General features: G+C 55.8%; 1 protein-coding gene across 3 annotated transcripts in view; it reads right to left on the bottom strand.

The window, feature by feature from the left end:
* Positions 1–20,741, bottom strand: part of PITPNM2 (phosphatidylinositol transfer protein membrane associated 2) — a 72,630-nt gene extending 51,889 nt beyond the window's left edge. For all 3 annotated transcript variants that reach the window (XM_081036719.1, XM_081036717.1, XM_081036718.1), the window contains exon 1: positions 20,603–20,741. The gene's annotated coding sequence lies outside the window, so the exon portion shown is untranslated. The remainder of the gene's footprint in view (positions 1–20,602) is intronic.
* Positions 20,742–20,966: the final 225 nt, after the last annotated feature.

Raw genomic sequence — 20,966 nt, 5'->3', positions numbered from 1 at the left:
CATTAAGGTATCCACCACAGAGACACCTTAGAATTTTTAAAGCCCACCCTTGTTACTCTATATTTGTCATTTTTTCACTCATAATATCAACATTTTTTATTTTATGTATTTGAAACTATATTGTTAAGTACAGAAAGTCCATGGCTTTTAACTTTTAACTTTTTGGTAGAATATGCCTTTGATCAGTTTGAACAATTCCGTTATCCCTAAAATATTTTTCACTTTTAGTTCTTTTTTATCTGATATTAATATTGCTCTATTTCCTTTTTTTGCTGTGTTTGTTAGGGATTTCTTTCCTCACCCTTTTATTTTCATACCTCTTATGCTGTTTGGTTGGGGTTTTCTTTTCAGTCTCATTTAAACAAAATACTTATTTTGAGAGAGTATCTTTTAATTAGTGAGTTTAACTTCTTCATGTTTTTTGTGCTTACTGATGTTTAAACTAATTCTTATCCTTTTCTATGTAACATATTTATTTCTTTTCTCCTTTGCCCTTTATTGGATTCATTTACTTTGTTAGCCGTATCTTTTTTTCTACAGTAGGTTGGATGTTATGTTTCCTTTTCATTTTTCTAGAGCAGGGATCAGCAAACTTTTTGTGTAAAGGGCCACATAGTAAATATTTTAGGCTTGCAGGTCATACAGTCTCTATTGCAACTACTCAGTTCTGCTGCTATAGCAGGAAAGCCACCATAGAAAATACATTAACAAATGGGCATGGCTGTGTTCCAATAAAACTTTATTTACACAAACAGATGGTAGGCCAGATCTGAGCTGCAGGCCATAGTTTGCTGATTCCTGTTCCAGTGACAATCTTTAAATATTTAAACACACATGCTTAAACATGGAATTCTCTGGACTGCTTAGATTTAATAAGGGCCTTTCTTTCCTTCTCCAAGAAGAGATGAAACAATAGTTATATTCACTCGACTTCCCCATTTATCCCCCAAACTGTGTAGGTCAGCCCAGCACCCCATCCTGCTCCTCATACATCACATTTGGGCTTGAAGCTCACCTAGAAACCTCTTCCTTCTGGGTACCATTTTGGCCATGGTCTCTCCTTTTTCAGCCTAATCCCATTTTCACTCCATCTTTTGGGAATCCTTCATAGTTCCTTATGTACTGAAGGCATTTATTCACATGGATACTGAATAATATGTGTTCAGTCATATTGAGGGCTTTGGACCTGGAAGAGAAGGCTGTGATGTGCCCTCAATCTGTAAGCCGTGACCTCACACCTGCTTAAACTTCCAGAGATTTTTAAAAACTGTGGGGTGAAAGAGAACGTGAGTTGGTCCTTCACTAGTGGCAAAGGCTGTACAGTCAGCAGTCGTGTCCCCTCCATGTAGCCAGTCTGGGACAATGGAACTGGCACATGGACCTCACCAGAGCTGAGCACAAGGGCAAGTGCTGGTGGCGTTTGGATCTGCAACTCCAGCCGCTGCTGAGGCTGCCGTCCTGTCCTTCCCACGATGGTGGGATGCGCATGGCAGGCAGGGCTGCTTTGCGCCCGAGCCAGCTCAAACTGGACGTCTGCTACTCACAGCCAGAAAACTCCTGGCTAACAGCAGGATGATGCATCTTCTTTTGACCTTCTGCATGGTATTCACTTGCTGCTGAGCAAACCTTTGTCTCCCAAGGGCACAAAGATAAATTCCACTCTACTCCAAGGTCAAAAAATGACTAAAAATTCCAACTCAGTAAGGGGGTTTTTCTCTGTATAATCACCCTGAAATCTCACAGTTTACCTTCTGAGCTGATGGAAATCATGGAGAATTGATCCGGTCTTGAAAGGACGAAGCTGGTTGGGGGTAGAGGGCAGGGGCGGACGATACAAAGTCCAGTGTGCTGGATATGAGTCACCTTTCATCACGTGGAGACTTTATCCGTGAAACAGGAGCACTTTCTGTGAATCTGAGGCTTGCTCTGGGCTTCTAACAAGTCTGCACGGGGCCTGGAACGACCTCGAAGACGTCTCCCCTCCAGAAGGCAGTAACACCACCAGCTTGGCCCACCGCGTGTGCACAGCGCCACGCAGACTTGGTGCTAACCAGATACAATCCTTGGGACTAAAATAAAACCCAGCTCCATGACATGTTGACGCAGCTTTGCAGGAACAGCAGGCGCCTGTGTCCACACTGTCCTGTTCTGCACACCTATTTGTAAGTTCATCACGCATCAGCAGACTTTGCTCAGAGTCACACGTTTCTGGACCACTCTGAGGGGAGCTCAGGCTACGGGATCTTATGATCCCCTTCAAAACCAGACCCATCCTTCCAGCAGACCCTAGGTGGGAATTCTCCTTCTTGCCACACTCCTAAGTCTGCCATGTCTTGCTCTCCTCCGTTGCAGAAGCATAAAGGGCAGGGTACCCGGGGGAGGGAGACTCTCCATGAGCCCTGTCTACCAGTGTCCCCAATATACTAATATGATGGTTTTAAGACAGACACACACACACATGCTTGTCAGATGTTAGTAGAAGCTGTGTGAAAGCAAAATTAAAAGAAGTGGAGAGGAGGTAGTTAGAGAGGCACCTTTTAATTATGTGTTCACACCCCCACCCCAGCCCCAGCCATGCCTCTGTTCCCAGGTACACCTGACTTCTGGAACACTTCCCGGTCCCAAGCCCCTTGGAGCTTTCTTGAGTCAGCTCTGGGGTCCCTGAGGACTGAATCTCAGACTCTGGCCCTGAGGTCAGGGTGGTGGTAGAGGGTCAGACATCACATAACCTTGGCCTCAGGGTACCTGGCTGGAAAGAAGAGCTCACACCTGAACTTTACAGGAGCTCTCAGGCAGTGCTGGGTGCCCAAGAGGAAGCGTGGAGGCTGACAGCTCACGCCCACATTGCCTGGGAGACGTACTCCTATTTAGAGCTGCCCCAAAGTGCTCTGTGCCAGCTTCTCAGCATGAAGGCATCACCTGGGCAGACAGACGTGGGGACAATGCCCCTGTGGCCAGTCACCCTGGAGTGTGCCTTTGCGGGCCTGGGTCAGGTTCTCTGTGTCAGCAACTCCTGCAGACACCAGAAGGCCCAGCACCAGACCGCTGCCTCCTTCAACCAGACCCAAAGCGTGGAAAAATTGAACTGCCCTGCCCTCCTCTTCCAGAAAGTCCTCCTGGGTTGACGGAAAAGGCTCACAGTCTTCCCTCCCTCTCTGTGACATGGCCTCTGTGCCTGTTCCCAGCCTCAGGCCAGGCACTGGGGTAACTGCCCACCACCTGAGCCCCGCAGGTCTGGCTCTCCACATTCAGGCCACTTGGGGGGTCACATGCACTTCGTGCTCCCACAGGATTTCATCAAGAATGAGGCCAACCACTGGAGAGTGGAACATGCCCTGAAGTTTCCCTCCGGGGCTTTGTAGTCCCAGGAGTTCCCTGTCCACCTTGGCCTTGAGCAGGGACCAGGCAGGGGTAGACTGACGTCACTGCTCTCCTTGGGCAAGTCGGGGTACTCTGAAGCCTCAGATCCGAAACAGGGGCTGTGTGTGTGTGAGTCTCTTCCTAACGGGAACATTGGGAAAAGCAAAGGCAAGAATGTTCCTAAGAGTACAAGTGGTACCACCCATCTCTTCATCCTATAAATATTCACAAAGTGCCTTAGATAGACCCCGTGTAAACCAAGGACGGGCAGAAGGCAGGACCAGTGGCTCCTCTCTGCTGCCACCGGCAAAGAGCCCACACACTCGGAGGCCGTGGCCCTGGTGGCGAGAGCTCAGACTCCTGGATGCCCAGCTAAATGCACTGAGTCTCCCGGGCTCTCCACCCCCTACGCCCGCCCAGAGCTGAGAAACAAGCCCCAGAGACTATGGACGAGCAGCAGGGGAAGAAGCAGAGCCATCTGGCTTGTCCTGAATTACTAACCACGGGAGGAGGTGCAGGCGAGGCCGTGGGCAGACGTGGGAACCAGGTGTGGCCGCCCCCACTCCCACCCCGACCCACCTTCCCCCACCCCCATTGTCAGGGAGAGGACTGGGACCCTTTGCCTGTACAGACTCAAGGGATCCAGAGGTTGGGATGTGACTTTGCAGGCAGCTGGGCCATGAGCACCGGGCGCTCCTCCCATCAGGGCAGCAAAAACCGAACCACACCTCATCTCTGAGCTGTTACTCCTCAAAGCACTTATGAACCAACGTTCTTCATTACTTCCTCTTGGACATTCCTCAGAAGACTGAACCAAGGCCAATTGAGACCAGGCAGTTCAGCCAAGGTCTCACTAGCCAGGGACCAGCCCAAGATGGTACCAGGCCCTCAAGTGCCACCTGAGGTCCCGCTCTGTGGACCCTACAGCACCGCACAGCACCGAGGTCTTGCATTTGCCCACCTGTTGTCCCCGCCTATCCTCCCCCCACAGCTGGGCTTCAGGCCCTGTCGGCTCTCCCTGGGTGGCAGAATGGCTCCCTGAGTTTGGTGTCCCCAAGCGTTCCTTCCAGGAGCCGTCCGAGTGCATCTGGCCGCAGGACAGCTGCTTCCAGGCTCAGAGGCCAGCTCCCCAGAACCACACTCGAGGCCTCTCGACCTGCCATGGGTCCCCCACATGAAGCAGCATGTGCTCTGCCAGCCCCCCAGACCACTCGGGTGAAGCCGGGTGCCTGGTCCCTGAAGCACCTCACCTCCAGCTCACACCACAGCCCATTCCTGCTGTCTGTCCCCAAACCACGAGGCTCGAGGGCAGTGCCTGCTCCCATTCACTTCTGCATTTTGTGCCCAGCACACTGAGGGGCATTCCGCCGACCTCCCTAAACACTCGGGGAACCACCGCGCAGGGGTGGCAGTTCTGGGCAGGGAGAAGACAGCCGAGGAGGCACATGACAGGGCACAAACAGGCAGAGAAAGCTCTCGAGTCTTTGGGCCTTTTCTGGGGACCTTCCAGGAGACTGTCTAGAGGGCGGCCCGTCTACGAGTCATCTCCCCCGTGGGTCGGCCCCCGCCCCCTCCATCGTGGGTACTGAGCACTTAGCTTGAGGCCTGGTAGAGGGTCTACAAGACCAGAGAAAGCCAGGAAGGGGTCTGCCAGGGCCCCAGCCATTCCCTATGGCACCGTGGCTTGTGGAGCTGACTCTGCCCCCTGCTGTCAGGGGCACTGTGCCAGCCTCACAGCCACACACGGGTGATGCCCCACAGGTGGGAAGCTTGCCTCTCCCACGGGTCGAGCTCACTGCTGACCGGTGTGTCCCTCACAGAAACTATCTGAATGTCCCCCTTGGACCAGTGCAACGTGGCCACGCCAGCCAGGCTGGATGGGGCCGGCCGGAGGGCCACGGAGCCGAAAGCATAGGATGAGCTTAGGGCACAGCGGGGCAAAGCGAAGTCAGGCTGAGAGGCCCCCGGCGTCTGATGTACCTGTGATTCCCTCCGTGCGAAACATTGAAACCGGCAAATCTGTAGATCAGGACATCGGATGGGCGGGTGCCAGGGGCAGGGGGAGGGGTGTGGGGGAGTGCTAATGGTTCCTTCTGGGGGATGAAAATCTTCTGGAATTCCATAGAGGTAGTGGTTGCACAACACTGCGCATGTATTAAATTTGCCACTGAATTGTTCACCTCAACATAGTTTTACATGATGTGAATTTCAACTCCAAAAAGAAAAATTATTTTGTTCAGAAAAAAAAAAAGGCAAAACTCCGGTTATGACTTTCCCTTTCTTCACTCGAGGGAGCCAGGGCAGAGCTGGAACTGAAGCCCAGAGCTCTGCACACTGGCTCACAGCTGCCTTCTGAAAGCCCAGGGCGGCTCTGAGAAACCTTCTGACCCCAGAAGGGAGGTGAGGAGAAAGTGCCCCTAGTGGGGGCTGGTGCTGAGGCACCAGGCACCTGCCCCGGGCCAGTTCCCTGACAGCTCTGAGGGCCGCCATCCCACGCCCACCCAGCAGATGAAGAAGCTGTCACTGTCACAGGATCCTTCTGATGGCCAAGAGATCGCTTGCTCACTGTACTATGGCTGGCCTTGCAGGGCAGGTGTGGCTCAGGAGGGCGGGAGGGAAAAGGCTGAGCAAAGGTTCCAAGGCAGGGCTGCCTTGGCAGTGGCGAGGGGTCCTCGAGGTAACAGGAAATGCAGGGAAAGAGCATGGGGGTCCTCGAGGTAACAAAAAATGCATGGGAAAGAGCATGCACAGGGGAGCATGGACACCTGGGGCCTTCAGAGCCTGCACAGCTCCTGGCTGTAAAGGAGCCCCTGAAGGTTGTGGGGGGTGGGCCCCAAGAACAGCAGACAGATGGGGTTTGGGCAAAGCTCCGTGGTCTCCCCCTGTGCCTGTAGCTTCAGAGAGTAGTGCCGGAAAGATCCAAGAACCAGAGCGGCTGTGGGGAACAGACAAGGTGAAGGGAAGGATCCGTAGCTCATGCAAAACGGACCATCTGAGAGGCAGGAAGCACAGTGGGAGGCAGGTGGTGGGTCCCCAGGGAGGCCCCGCAGCTTCCCCCATCCTCCTCGCCAAGGGAGGGAGCTGGCTCGAGTCTGTTCTGACCTCCGTGCACACCTGGGCCCCTATGCTTGCTCCTGCCCAATTTCAATGTACTTCGCTACAAATCCAGGGGGACACGTTGCTGTGTCCCCAGACTCCCACCCAGACAGGCAGCAAGATGGAAGGGCAAGTGTGAGCCCCAGCAATGCCCTTTTCACTTCTTTATCCTTAGATATTATAAAACTCGGAGCCTCAGTTTGCTCATCTATGGGGGGGGGGGTAATACATCCAGCAAGGGGGTCAGATGTAAGTGTGGAGAGCACCCCACGCCATGCCTGGCAATAAAACTGTGTTCTGTCATCAGGGTGATATTAAAAATACCCAACCACTGGGCACTGCCAGGGCTGGTGTGGTGCTGCAGGTGGCATCGCCGCTTCAGCTCCAGGAATCCTCGGGGAGGGACGCTGTGGCGGGAGGGGGGCAGACGCTATTTTAACTGGTCCAAAAGCAGAGGCCTTGCCCTTGGGCCAGATGAGTGTCAGGATTCAGAACTCCCCGTACTTTCGATGGATAACACTGCATGTTTCAGGAGCATCCAATAATCACATACATTTCTGCAGTGAACTATGTGAAGGGAGATACATAAAGGCTATGAATAGCCTCACCCGGACTATAAATAGCCTCACCTCAGTTCAGGCGGGATTTTGCTGCCAACTGAGTTATGAAAAAGCGCCTCGTTTCCAGAGCTTGAGCTTGCTGGATTTGGGAATGGAGGACCAGGACTTGTGACTTGGCACGTCAGTGTTTCCCCTGCTCCTGCCCCCCTCCCGCCCCGCCACACACCAGGAAACAGCCATGTACCAGTCTGGTCCACCCTACAGCCGCCATGGTCCAGATGGGGGGGTGAGGTCACACACACCCCACCCCAAAACTCGCCAGGCCCTGACCCGGAGGACATAGTGCACGGACATCTGTCACAAAGCAAACCCAACGCACACGTGCACATAAACACACACAGCAACGTACAGACATGTGATGCCTCCAGCTACGGGCACAGAGGAAGCAACGGAGGAAACCCAGCTCTGGGGACGGCACCCAGCCCTGTCCCCACCGCACACACACCTCCCCAGTGACCACGGACCCCTGCTCAGGCCGACTCCTGCCCTCAGGTGTCCCCAGGCGGGCACCTGGACGAGAGGACGAAGGGGCAGGGAGGAGGGGCAGGGCTCGGGCTTGGCGGCCAGCACCTTCCTGTTTTCCGCACCCTGCAGGGGGCCAGCGAGAGCCCCAGGCAGACGGGGATGGAGTCCTGGCACTACCAGACAGGAGCCTGGTGCTGGGCACGGGCTCGCTGCCCGTTCTGTGAAGTTGTACAACATGAAAGGTAGGGCCTCCGTGGGTCTCTGTCCTGCACCAGGTCCCTGTGTGCACATAGACAGAACTCAGAGCCTGCCAGCTGTCTGTCTGCTCTGGGCAGCGCCCCACAGACAGGTATGGGGACCTGGAGGGAAAGGCCTAAAGCAGGGGCCCCCTGGAGGCGGGGGCAAGACCGCAGCGGCACAACTCAGGCTTCGAAGCGGAGCGGGGCTCCATGGCTCCACCCTTCCCTGGGGCCTGGCAAGTTCAAGTCTCCGAGCCTCAGTTCTTACACGTCTAAAAGCGGGTCCAATGCCACGTGCACATGCACCCCGCAGCGGGGAATAAATGAAGAGGAATAAATGAATTTGTAAAGTGCCCAGCACACAACACCCAAGAAATGTCAGCGGCTCTACTCTGCTGAGGACCCTGAGGAAGTGGGCGAGCAGAGGGCTTCCCTTTAAGCTGTGTCCTCACACTCAAAACAGGATTCGAAGAAATGACTCATTCCTATTATTATTAGCGAAGTTCCCACTGCCTGTTGGGACCTCTGCCCCCACAGTAGCACGAGGCAGGGAGGCAGATGCACTCTCCCACCTCCAACTGAAAAATTGAAACCCAGAGAGCAAGGTGCCTTGGTCAAGATCATCCAGCAATTCAGTAACAGACATGACATGAGAGCCTCTGATTCCAGGGTGTTAGGCTGCATCAAACCCAACCCAGCCAGCACCCGAAGCCGGAAGCCCACGGCAGCTTGCTGGCACTCCCGGGAATAATGCCACCTTTAGAGGCATCTGGTGGCCTGGGCTGGGGGAGGCTTGGGGCAGGAGAGCTCAAGGGGAGGGTAAGAAGAAGGGGGGCGGCTGGGGTGCCGGGAACTGAGTCACCTTCAGTGGGTCTGAGCCCATCGCACACAGTCTGGCTCTTCTATCTTTGGCAGGGAGCCCGCGGTTATTTTGGGAAGCTCTGCACACAGCCCAGCACTTCCCTGCCAGGCTGACTGGGTCAAAAAACAAAGCCAGCCAAGCAACAACCCCATGTCAACAGGGTGGGAAGTGAGCAGGCTTTGAACAGCCCCGAGCTGAACAGCAGTGGTGGGGGCAGGCGGGGGAGGCAGGGGTAAGCACAATTCCCCGCCCTGCGGAAAACAAAAAAGGCAGTGAGACACACACACAACTAGCTGGAGGCAGCAAGATGCCCTGGGAAAGAGCAGCTTTGGAACTAGACAGACCCCAACTCGCATTCAAGCTTTGTCTTCAAGCTAGTCATTTAACCACCCCAGGCCTCAGTTTACCTGTTTACAAGAACACCACCTGCCTCACAGGGTTGGGTGGGATTATGTGAAATAACACTGGGGCCCGGGTCACACAGACAAAGGACCTGTCCTTGGCCTGACACCTCCGGTCATCCCTCGGAGGCTGCTGCAAGCTACTTCTGCTGGGCAGCCCCCTACAGCCCGTCCTGCAGGCACCCGGTACCCACCCAGAGTAGGTGGTCAGCAACACCTGTGGATGGAGTGAACGTGGAGATGGGGCTGGCAGTACAGGTAGGAAGACCAAGGGCAGGTACGGCCATTCAGGGGCATTTCTGAGGAGCCAGGCACGGCGTGAGTAGCTGACATGGATCCCCAGGTGAGTGGCTTGTCTCAGACCATTCCGTCTTTCTGACAGATGAGAGGCAAGGGCTCAGAGAAGGGGGTGACATGCCCCAGATCGCTCTGGAGTCAGAACTTGCAGGAAGCCAGCAGGCTCCATCGAGGGCTAAGGGCCTCTGTAGGCTGAGTGTTGGTCTTTCGGGGGGGGGGGGGCAGCGAAGGCAGTGTGGCCCAAAGAGGAGGGTACAGGTAGTAAAGGGCACTGGAATGACCATCTTCCATGGGGGCCGGGGCTCAGGGCCTGGAGCTAATTGCGGGATTCATTACAGACGTACTGGGGATCGGAATCACCTGGTCAGACCCTGGCCCCGTACTCTTCTCACTAGACTCTTCAAAAGCCCCATGGTTGGATTCAACAGCCAAAGGTAGAAACAACCCAGTGCCCACTGATGGGTGAACTGATAAAGGTGGGCCATCCATCACAATGAAACGTGATTCAGCCTTAAAAAGGAAGGAGATTCTGACCCCGGCTGCTGCGTGGATGAGCCTGGAGAACACTGTGCTGAGTGAAAGAAGTCAGTGGCAAAAGGACAAACAGTGTCTGAAGCCACCAATACAAGACACCCGGAGGAGTCAAGTTCACAGGGACAGAAAGCAGAACGGGGGTCGCCAGGGGCTGGGGGAGGGGCCGTTAGCGGTTCACGGAGCAGAGTTTCAGTTTGGGGAAAGAAGAGAGCTCTGGGGCTGGACGGTGGAGATGGCTGCACGACACTGTGAATGTGCTTAGTGCCACTGAACTGTGCACTTAGAAGTGATCACGATGGAAAATCTTACGTTATGCATATTTTACCACAATTAAAAAAAACCGTCTCACAGAGTTGGGCACAGGGTCTCCTTTTGGGGAGATGGAAATGTTTTGAAACTAGATAGAGCTGGTGGTTACACAACCTTGTGGCAGTGCTAAATGCCACTGAACTGTTCACTTTAAAATGGCCAACTTCATGTTATGTGAATCTAACCGCAATAAAAAAAAAATTGTTTTAAGGTCCTGCGTGTGAAGCTCCAGGTCCCCTGGGAGCCAGCAGGGGACTTTCTCCCCCAGGGGACCCTATTAGTTATCCCAGAGCAGGGGGGTCTGAGGGACAGCCATGGGTGTGGGAAGGGACTCAGGCAGCCATGGGGACCTCAGGCATCGTGTCAGAGTCACCCCTCCATCCCCCCAGACGTCAGAGACGCCTGGATGTCAGACACAGGACACGTTTCACAGAGCTGCAGGACCCGTCTCTCCGTAGCTGATGGGGACACAGGGCTGGGCCTTGTATCCTCCGAAAACCTCCAGCCTGGGGTGTGTGGACAGGCCCTGGACACACAGAGACGAAGGCTCTTGCAGGGGCCAAGTGTCACGATGACACTTCCACAGGATGAAGTATGTGGTGAGGGCCAGGCGCTCAGAGAGGCAGAGCAGAGCGGACGGGCAAAAGGTGGGCAGGATGCTGAGCGATAGGACAGACAAGGGGCGGAGACCCAGCTACGGAAGTGGACAGGGAAGGGGGCAGAGGGAACGGTCAGCTGGCCTGCAAACCCACGAGCCAGCCAGAGGGTGGGGCTTGGGCACTGGGGTGGATCCTGGCACACCTCCTTGGCTGCCCTCGGTGGGGTCTCTGAGCTGGTCCTGTGGCTGTCAGATGGGACTGTCCATCCCTGAGACGAGCACAGGCTCAGAGCTCTCGGGGATGGCAATGCTCGCTGCATTATCCACCCTGCAAGGGCCACTGAACCACCTCCCAGGTCGGGAGGCTCACTACCTACAAAGTACTGCTAGAAAGTTCTCACACTGAGTAGTTTGCTTCCCTGAGACTCACCCTGGGGTCTTGGTTAGTTCTTCAGAGCCACATTCAGCTTTTCTCCTCCAGGTCACCTTAAAGTAGGTGTCCAAGTGACACAGCCTTTCCGGGGTGGTGTCCCCTCCGCCGCCACGTCCTCTGCTCTGGGCTCTGATTGCATTAACAGAGGAAAGCTGCCCTCCCTGACAACAGAGCCTGCGGCTGCAGAAGCCCCAGATCTGTTTCCTGGGACCAGCAGCCAGCCCACTGCCCCTCAGCCAGCCCAGTAGACCTGCCCTTTACCTGGTGACATTCAGTGTGCCGGAAGAGTATCCCCCAAAATTCATGTCCAGCTGGAACCTCAGAATGTGGCCTTAATTGGTAAGAGGGTCCCTGTGGGAATAATTAATTAGGGATCTCGAGATGAGGTCATCCTGGATTTAGGATGGCACCCAAACCCAATGATAGAAGTCCTTATAAGAAGAGGAGAGGAAACAGGGAGACCCACACAGAGCAGATGGCCATGTAGAGATGGAGGCAGAGAGCGGAGTGATGTCGTCACGTGCCGAGGGACACCTGGGGCCACAAAGCTAGAAGACGCAAGGCCGGATAGACCCCTGGAGTCTTCAGAGGGAGCGTGGCCCTGCCGACACCTTGATTTTGGACTTCTGGCGTCCAGAACTGTGACAGAACAGATTTCTGTTGTTCTCAGCCACCCAGTTTGTGGTCATCTTTGTTACAGCGGCCCCGGAAAACGAATACACTGGGTTTGCAACACCGGGAGGCAGGACATACCCTGAGCTGACCACCTGGACATTAGCCAGTGTCCCCCTGCTCTGGCCATCTGTGGGAGAAGAGCCCATGGCATCCTGGCTGGGAAGATGACAATGACGTCCAGGCAGGAAGGAGCAAGCATGTCACCAGGCTGTCACCAGGGCTTCAGCCCAGTCAGCTCAGGGAACTTGAGGAGCTGGCAAGAAGCCCTTCTGTGTCTGCTATGAAGACACTCGAGGGAAAGTGGCTGCTGGCTATGGAGCCGCCCGGCCTCCCTGCTCTCTGCTTCCCCACACCAGCATCTGGACAGCCATTTCCAGGCCCCCACGCTTGGGCAGGCCAGCCCAGCCCTGCCAGAGTTCTCTGGAGCACCAGCCATAGGCTGCTGGCCGGAAGCACTCCTGCGGTGAGGTCCTAACCCGTGACTGCAGGTTTCCCTGATGAGAAATGTTTGACCCCCACCCCGACCTTTGACTCAGCATCTCCTACCTATCTCCATTTTTGGAAAGTCTCTCATTGGGTGGGGAGGTGGCCAAGGCTTCTGGGAGCTTCAGGACTGAGACTAGGGTTTTCCTGGGTTCCTGCAGCAGCCGGGAGCTCAGCTAGTTCAGCCTCTGCGAACCCCTGTCATCCACCACCCCAGCTCCAAGGGCACTGCTGTACCACGGGACAAGGTCAGCACCGTCACAGGATGGACAATGTTGGAGCTCAAAGGGGGCCAAGATGGCCAAGTCTAACATTTGTGAAACTGAGGTACAGAAATGCAGATTCGTGCCCACCCCGCACCGTATCAGAACGTCTGTGTGGGAGGCCCAGGAGCCTGTGCTTCACACACCTCAGGATGAGAACAAGTGGCCCGTTTCAACCTCCCCGTGCAGGTGGAGACAGCAGACACAGGCTTGCCTGAGGTCACACAGCGGGGCCAAGACTAGAATCTGTCTCCTGGACCTGGCTGAGGGTGGGGGTGGGGCGCTGCAATCAGATGCCTGAGCCCCCTACGCTCAAAGCGCCCTGTACCCAGGTAAGCTCCCTGCGGGCCCAGCCAGCACGCAGGTACCTGCTGCTGCCTTTCTCTTGGCCTTTCCCAGACTGTGATGTCACTCACTTTCGAGCTCAGGCCCTGCGTCTTGGTCACAGAGTTCCCCAGGGCCCGGCCAGAGCAGTTGCTCAATAAAAGCAGGCACCTGGCAGATATTTGTTCTAAATGAGTTGAAATCCACACTCTGCCCAGAGCAACTGTCTGACCTTGGGAGGTTCACGCAGCTTCTGTGCCCTGCGTGGGAAAGATTCTGGTCCTCTGCCCTAACCACGTCACAAGGCGATAGGGAGACTCAGCTGAGAAACCAGACGCAACTCGCCACACACCCTGCAAAGCCGCCCTCTGCACCAGTAGTAACGCAACCATCCAGTTTTCAGGGATTGACCGGAAATGAGCTGAGGGTCCCGGGCAACGACTGCAGCAGACGGCAGGGGAGTTCCCATGCTGAGGCCAGTGGGGAGACGGGGCTTCAGAGGTTCTGCCCGCCTCCTCCCCAGCACAGTTCACTGTTCTCAGGGGTGTAAATCCTGCCCCAGCCCTGCACCCACCATGAAGATTGGGCCCAGGCCCTGAAAGTGACCAGGCTGCAGACAGGAAGTCACATCAATTAGTGCTACCCAGGCCCTGGGAGCTGGAGCAGGGGGGTCTCTGGCCCTCCCTGGGCCCCAGTGTCCCAGCTCGAGGGTAGGGGTGTGAGCCAGACCAATGCCAAGGGACCTGCGACTAGTGGCTCTGTGTCCTCAGGCCGCCCCACAGGTGTTCCTTCCTGAGCTCCCACCCACCAAGCGACAGGCCTCCTGGAGCCCAGGCTGGAATGTGACACTTGCCAGGCCAAGGCAGCAGCCCCTCCCAGGACTGCCAAGCGGCCAGAGAGGAAGCACAGCTGCCCATCAGACGCTGGGAACGCTCTCCTCTAAGGAACACCGGGCGGTGCTGTACATAGGCGGCACTGTACAGGCTGTACGTAGGCAGGCCGGCTGCCTCGCAGACCCTGCCTGCCTCGCAGACCCTGCCTGCCTCGCAGAACCCTGCCTGCCTCGCAGACCCTGCCTGCCTCGCAGACCCTGCCTGCCTCGCAGAACCCTGCCTGCCTCACAGACCCTGCCTGCCTCGCAGACCCTGCCTGCCTCGCAGACCCTGCCTGCCTCGCAGACCCTGCCTGCCTCGCAGACCCTGCCTGCCGAATGACTTCAAAGGGAACCAGTTCTTCAGCCGGGGCTAGTTGTGGGGAACGCTCGCTCGTAAGAACCCTGAATCGACATGCACCTTCCTGCATCAGCCCAACCCTGATGGATGGTGGGGTGAGAGCCAGCCTCGACCATGCCAGTGCTACACGAAAGGATATCACTGCGTTGCCAGCACAGCCCCTCCCCAGCTGTAAATGGGGGAGGGCACAGGGGAAAGGAAGGCAGAGCCCATCCCGCCCCAGGAGCCACCCAGCCCAGTGTGGCTCTGGTGACAAGAAAGCCCCTCTGGTCTCTGTGGCAGTTTCCCCATGTTCCAGGCCTGATGGAGAACTCCAGGGAACACAGAGCGCTTTGAGCAGGCTTACCCCTCTCCTCAGACTGAAGTGGCTACGTAAATTCTGGCCCCTGCCCTCTTTCTGGGTTCAGGGAAGGCCCCTCCTTGGTGCCCTGCCACACCCAGCTCTAGCAGTAAGACACACCCCTGTGCCTCGGTTTCCCCATCAGCAACACTGCTGTGCCACGTGCCCGTGGTTGGGTGGAAGAGCACAGCCCTCCGTCTTCCAGGCCACAGGCAGCTTAGTGACCACACCTCCGGATAGAAGGTCCCCCTGGCTGCAACACGGCACTGTTCTCCAAACATTTGAGCACATGAAAAGCAGCAGCTGGCTTGGCCGTGACCCTAGGATGGCTTTTGGTACAGAGTGGCCATTTGAAACCAATCCTTTTTTTAAGTCCTACACTGGAGGAGAGCCCTACACAACCATCACCCTGTCATCACACTCCCTCCGTGGGCCAGGCCAGGCCAGGAACACGGGCTCACATTCTCACCCAGGGCCCTGAGCGGGAGGGCGGTCCCTGTTCCACACGGGACACTCAGGCTCCTGGATTAAGCGACTTCTGCAGATCACACAGCCAGGACTCATACCCGAGTCCTCTGGCTAACAAGTTTTGTTTTTCCTGCCGCCCCAGAGCACCCCCCACTGCACATCTCCCTCCCCAGGAGCCTGGAGTCCTGGAGACAGGGCTTCAGCCATGCAATTCCAGGGGCCCGGCAGGTGAATGAAATCAGGCGGCAAGAGCATCTTCAGCCAGTTCCCTGTCTGCACAGCCTGACAAAGCCCGTTTACAGCCACAGGCTGCGGCCGGGCACTATCCACACCTAGAAAGCTGTGAAGTGCTTCGCAAGGGTGCAGGGTGACAAGCAAGGTGAGGGCGGTAGCACAGAACCAAGTACTGTGCACCCTGGCTGATGGCGGAGTGGGGATGGGGACTTACATTCGGCCTTCGCTCCCCCAAGCGAGTAAGCCATGTGCACCTTAGGGTGTAAAACAGGCTAGAGATGGCCCAGACGCTCCCAATGTCCTCTGGAGTGCCACCTTCTGTCCTCCCTGCCACCCTCCGAGCCGCTTTGGAGAGGAGATGAGGACCTGGTGAGGATAGTTCCTCTCGCTATGGCAACAAGGCAGGGAAACTGAGGCACGAAGTGGCTAGTGGCTGCAAGGTCGGACAGAACAAAGTGCTTTTGGGTGTCTGGTCTATTCAGTGCCACCGGCTCGGCTCTGTCGGGAGGTGATGGCAGCTTGGGGAGGTGTCCAGGGCATAGCGCTGGGCCCCATCTAGAGCTCGCTCCAACAACTGCTCAAGGCTTGGAGGTGGGCCGTGTACCGAAAGGGGCTCCCAGGAGCCCGGGTGGCAGCAGACGGCCACGAGGCTGACAGAAGCGGAGCATATGCAGCTGCGGGTTGGACCACAACGAAACCAGTGTCCCGTCAAGACACCAACGTTCTCCAGGTCTGGGGCAGGCAGCGGCCTCTGTCCTCTGGAAGGAGAAACTCAAGAGTCCCAGACAGAAGCCGTGGGGCAGACAACGCAGGCTGGTGACCGACCAGCGAGCCCAGGGAGGGCACTGGGCAGGAGCTTGATCTCAGAGGCTGCGTCCACCAAGAGCTGGGCCTTGGGACAGAGTCGGGCTAGTGGCCTAAAGGCCCCACCTCACAGCTTTCTCTCCCTCCAGGGCTGGCTGGCCAGTGAGTTTATCCACAGGGCTTCTTGTGGGCTCCTTAAGGTATAACACCTCCTCTGTTATCATTATTCTGTCCACCTTTTGGGAAAAACCCCTCAAATGTCTAAGTCTTTTTTTTGTTTGTTTCACATATTCTCTAATTTATGAGAAAAAATGGCAAAACACATAAGAACTCTGCTACACCCTCTCCCCAGAATCACTGTTTAAATCATTGGTAAACCATGGCTTTACCATTTGCATACTCTCTCTCTCTCTCTCTGTATCTATCTGCATACAATCTATACAGATGGTCCCCGACTTACAAAGGGTCAACTTAATGATTTTCCAACTTGACGATGGTACAAAAGCAATACGCGTTCAATAGAAACAGGATCCTGAATTTTGATCTTTGCCCGGCCTAGCTAGCGGTGTACAGTACAGCACTCTCTCGTGATGCTGGGCTTTACAGGACAGGCTTTGTGATGGATGGTTTTGCCCAACTGTAGGCCCAAGTAAGCGTCCTGAGCACGTGTAAGGGGGGCGAGGCCCCGCCGGGAGGTTCGGTAGGTTAGTGTATCAAATGCATTTTGACTTAACGATATTTTCAACTTCAGATGGGTTTATGGGCACCTGACCTCATGGTACGTCGGGAGTATCTGTATAATCGGCACACATACCGTCTTTTCTGAACCGGGTAATGGGAGGTCTAAGTGCCTGTCGACAACCCTACCACCCCCCAGATGCCAATCATGGGGTTCACTGCCAAGCGCCCTCACACCCGCCTCCTTCGTGCTGCTGTGCGGGAAGCAGGCGGTGCTACCTGCAGGTTACAGCCTAGGAAGCTGAGGCACGGGCTCCTAGTGAACCTCCTACCGCAGCGAGCCACCCACCTAAGTCCTCAGTATACAGCAGAGCCCCTGCTCTGCAGACTGTCTTCCTGATGACACGACAATGTCGGAATGCATTTTAAAGGAAAGTGAGCCAGGGGGCCCCCACGGCAGAAGAAAGAGCAGATCAGGACCCGGGTGGTCGGGGTTCCACAGGGCAGTGCTGACTCGTGCACTCAGGGCAGGAGCAGTGGGCTGGGGTGGGCGGGCAGGGAGGGGCTCCCCTCTCAGGCCCCAGGCTGCCCCCTTCGCCCAGGCCTATTCTTCGCTTCTTTCCTTTCCTCTCCTCAAATAGCTGGGGTGGACGAACTCCTCCCTGCGCCCTATGCAGAGCAGTCTGCATGTCTAACGATGAGTGAATGAGTGAATGAATAAATGAATCAGAGGTCTGAATTCTGGCTCTGTCTTCCCAGGGCGGGTTACTCAACCCCTCTGAGACTCAGTTTGCTCACATGTAAAATGGGACAACAGCAAGCACTTCTAGGGTGTTAAATTAGATGAGATTTGTGAGGGTGCCTGGGAGGTGGGTATTAGGTTCTAGTTCAGAGTATGCGGAGCTATCCTCTGGGGAATGAATCAGAAAATGGGAAGAAATAGATAGCAAAACTAAAGGTGCTTAAACATGAACAATGTGGGGAAGGAACACACACACACACACACACACGCACACACACAGCCTTGCAGCTCAGCACATCTTCAGCTTAGCAGTCTCTCTCTGACAACTCCCCTTCTTTTTGTCTTGAGACCCTCAGAAGCCCAGGATGGCAGGCTGGCACTCAGGGGCTTCCCCTGCAGACACAAATGTGCCACTCTCTGTAACACACCTGACAACACAGCAGAGCCTGGGGTGGGGGGCAGGGAAAAGAGGAACAGTAAGAGCGGGAGCAGCTCTTTCCAGAAGTGGACAGGGAAGGTCTGTCTCACTAAGACACTGAGCTAAAAAGCAGTGCATAGAAAGGGCAGCTGGACAATCTTACCGATACCGAGAACCGTTTACAGGAGATCGTGTTATCAAGAGCAGAATGCCAACTGGTTCATGCAGCCCTGACAGCAGGAGGAAAAACGTGTGTGTGTGAGAGAGTGTACACGTGTGTGCGCCTGATGCGTGTGTATGCGTGCAAGTGTGTGTGTGTGTTCGGGGACATTATAACAGGCAAGGGAGAGTTTAGTGTCCACGAGCGTCTTTCCTCCTGTACAGTTTCCTAAGCCATTCACGTAATGAAAATTCAGAGCCACCACCAACAGATCTCAAAGCTGGCCATGGGGCTTGGCCTCGCAGGCAGACGCGGTCCCTAGACTCCCTAACGCCCCGGCCAGCACCACCTGTCCCACCAGCCCAGGCAGTGGAGGCCATGTGCAGGACGGAGGTGGGGGGCGGAGAAAGAAATCAGACTTCCCCGTTGGAGCTTGGCGGGCTTTGAGAGGTCTGTCCAAACCACCCGGCTGCCCACCGCGCCCTTCCCTGAATCCCAGAGCCCCCTTCAAATCAGAGAAGAGAAAACCACTCACTGCCTGGAAGCCAGCCAATGCGGTGATGATTCCACTTTTCCTGGAATGAGCTCCCCACACTTTCGCCACCGGGTTGGAGCCATCGGCTGCCAGGCTGCCACCTCCGACCTGCTCTCACACCCCTCTGCAGCTCTTTACGAGGCTTTCAAGTAAGTCACCTCTACGCGAGATCACACTCAGAAAGGAGGCTGGCTCCTTGTGCTGGAGGACACGGCAGGGAGGGGGGCTGGCACTGAGCACTCAGGAGTCACTTGGGATGAAAGCTGGCGGGTTGGCGGGCCTGCCTCTCTCCTCCTCCAAGGCCAGCCCTGCTCTGCCTGCCTGCTTGCCGACTGAACACACTCAGGTGTCACCAAAGCAACCCCACCCCCGGCTGCACATGAAAGACCCCGGGGCAGCGTAACCCCAGCTGCAGTGGACCGCCTCCTAGTGAGGCTGAGAGTTCAGATGAGCACGGAGCCCTGCCACGCACAGGACTGACCTTTGACGTGTCACATCAGATTTTCCGTTCGCCAGCAAACCAAAACCAAACCAAACAAAACCAGCACACCGCCTCCCCACCCATCACACAACTTGTAAACCCATCAGAATTTACAGCAAAGCAACCCGAGTCCAGACATGGGTAATGTCATTAAGAAGCCTCTGCAGCGCCCAGATGCCAGGAGGGGCTTGGTGACAGACTCCAGCCTCAAAGCAAAGGAAAAACAAGACACAGCACAGATGTCTGCAGACACAAAAGCATTCTTCTCATCCTGCCCAACAGGAACTGATCTGATTATCAAAGGAAAGCACCCAGAATCCAGGGTCTACAGCAGTTTGAGAGCACAGGGCTCTGGGAGATGAACAAATGGAGCTCGGAGACCCAAACAGCCGCAGCCAGGGAGTCGTGCCCCGGGCTTCCTTTCAAGGCTGATTCTGTTATTAAAGTAATCTGTCAGAGGTAACGCCGGCACGAAATACATAATCCAACCAGACGCCCGCGAGCCTGACTCTTAAGACACAGACCTGAATGTCTACAGTTCCCTGCCCTGTTAGCCCCCCAAGTCAGGCGCCCCGTTCACAGTTGAGTGCTGGTTCCCTGATACCTGCACCAAACTCTCGAGCGTCCCTGTGAGTCAGACAGGGCCACTCGGTGCTCTCTTTCTATTTAAAGATCACACAGGACTTCCTCTCAGACACCACTGAAACCCATGGCTTCTAAGGACTGTGTGATAAATCTGCTCCCTTCGGGCCTCACTTTCCGTCAACACAGGGGACGTTCTGTTGACAACGACGGGCTCATTTTCCATCGTCGCTGCACAGGGGGTAGAGGTGACAGGGAGGGGGCAGCCTGCCCCTGGGCGCAGACCTGGGGAATGCCTCTTGGGACAGGTACCCTCATCAGTTCCCTCCAGGAAAGCCATCCTGACCTCCAAGTTTGGAGATGGGGAAGACACAATGGAGAAATGTCAACCCACTGGGCAGCGGTCTTAAAATCCTGTCTGAACCAAACTCTGCTGAGGGACAGTCCGCAGCACTCTGGGACGGCCGTGCCGACAGGACCGCTCCACCCAGAACCAGCCAGCAGAAGATTCTCCCTAGACCATTTTCTCAGAAATTCTTGGCTACAGGAACAAAACATGCCCCCACTGAACTCCATTTCCACGTGAGAGGATTACACAGGGAGACCTGTACCTGAGCCCCATCTGGGCTGCACACACATGCCTCTAAACGCCCCCCTCCCCAGACAGACCACGGTCCAGGAATGCAAACTGTCCCTGCTGCTAGCAATTCCACTGGAAAATGAAAGTGCACAGACAGCAGGTACCCGAGCACCGGGAGGCTGGAGCTGGGCTCGCACACGCTCTGGAGGAGAACCCCGCACCCAAACTTGGCCGTGCCCCCTCGGAGCTCCAGGGCAGGCCATGCCTCTCCCTGCCTCTCTCCCTCCATCCCAGCTACTCCGAGAAAACAAGCAGCCCACGTGACAGGACAGAGCCTTCCTGCCTAATAAACCCGTCCTAATGCTGTGACAGTTTTAGCAGAAAATTACCTTTCAGGAAGAAAATGTAAGGAGGGTGAACAAGGGGGACAAAGTGTTAGAGCCGGGAGCCGCACGCTGCAGGAGCCGGGCTGCCCCCCATGTCCGTGGAGGTCTGCCGTGTTCCCCATGCCGACGGTCTCAGGGCGCCACCCCCAACACGCAGCTGCACTGGCAGCTCATGCCTGGAGCAGGAGGTCCCAGGGACGCACCGACAGAAGGAGCCACGAGCCCTAGCAGGGATGAAGGAAGAAGGGAGGCCGAGAGGAAGGGGTGGGGAGATGAGAGGGCGGGAGGGAAGAGGGAGAATTGATTCTCTCTCCTCCACTGGGACCACTGAGCTAAGTTGCCATGGAGAAAGGGGAGCCGCTGGCAC

Source organism: Rhinolophus hipposideros, assembly GCF_964194185.1.
Source record: "Rhinolophus hipposideros genome assembly, chromosome: 24".
In the NCBI taxonomy this organism is placed as follows: Eukaryota; Metazoa; Chordata; class Mammalia; order Chiroptera; family Rhinolophidae; genus Rhinolophus; species Rhinolophus hipposideros.
Note: the sequence above shows the minus strand (reverse complement) of the source record. Positions and strands in the feature narration are given on the sequence as shown.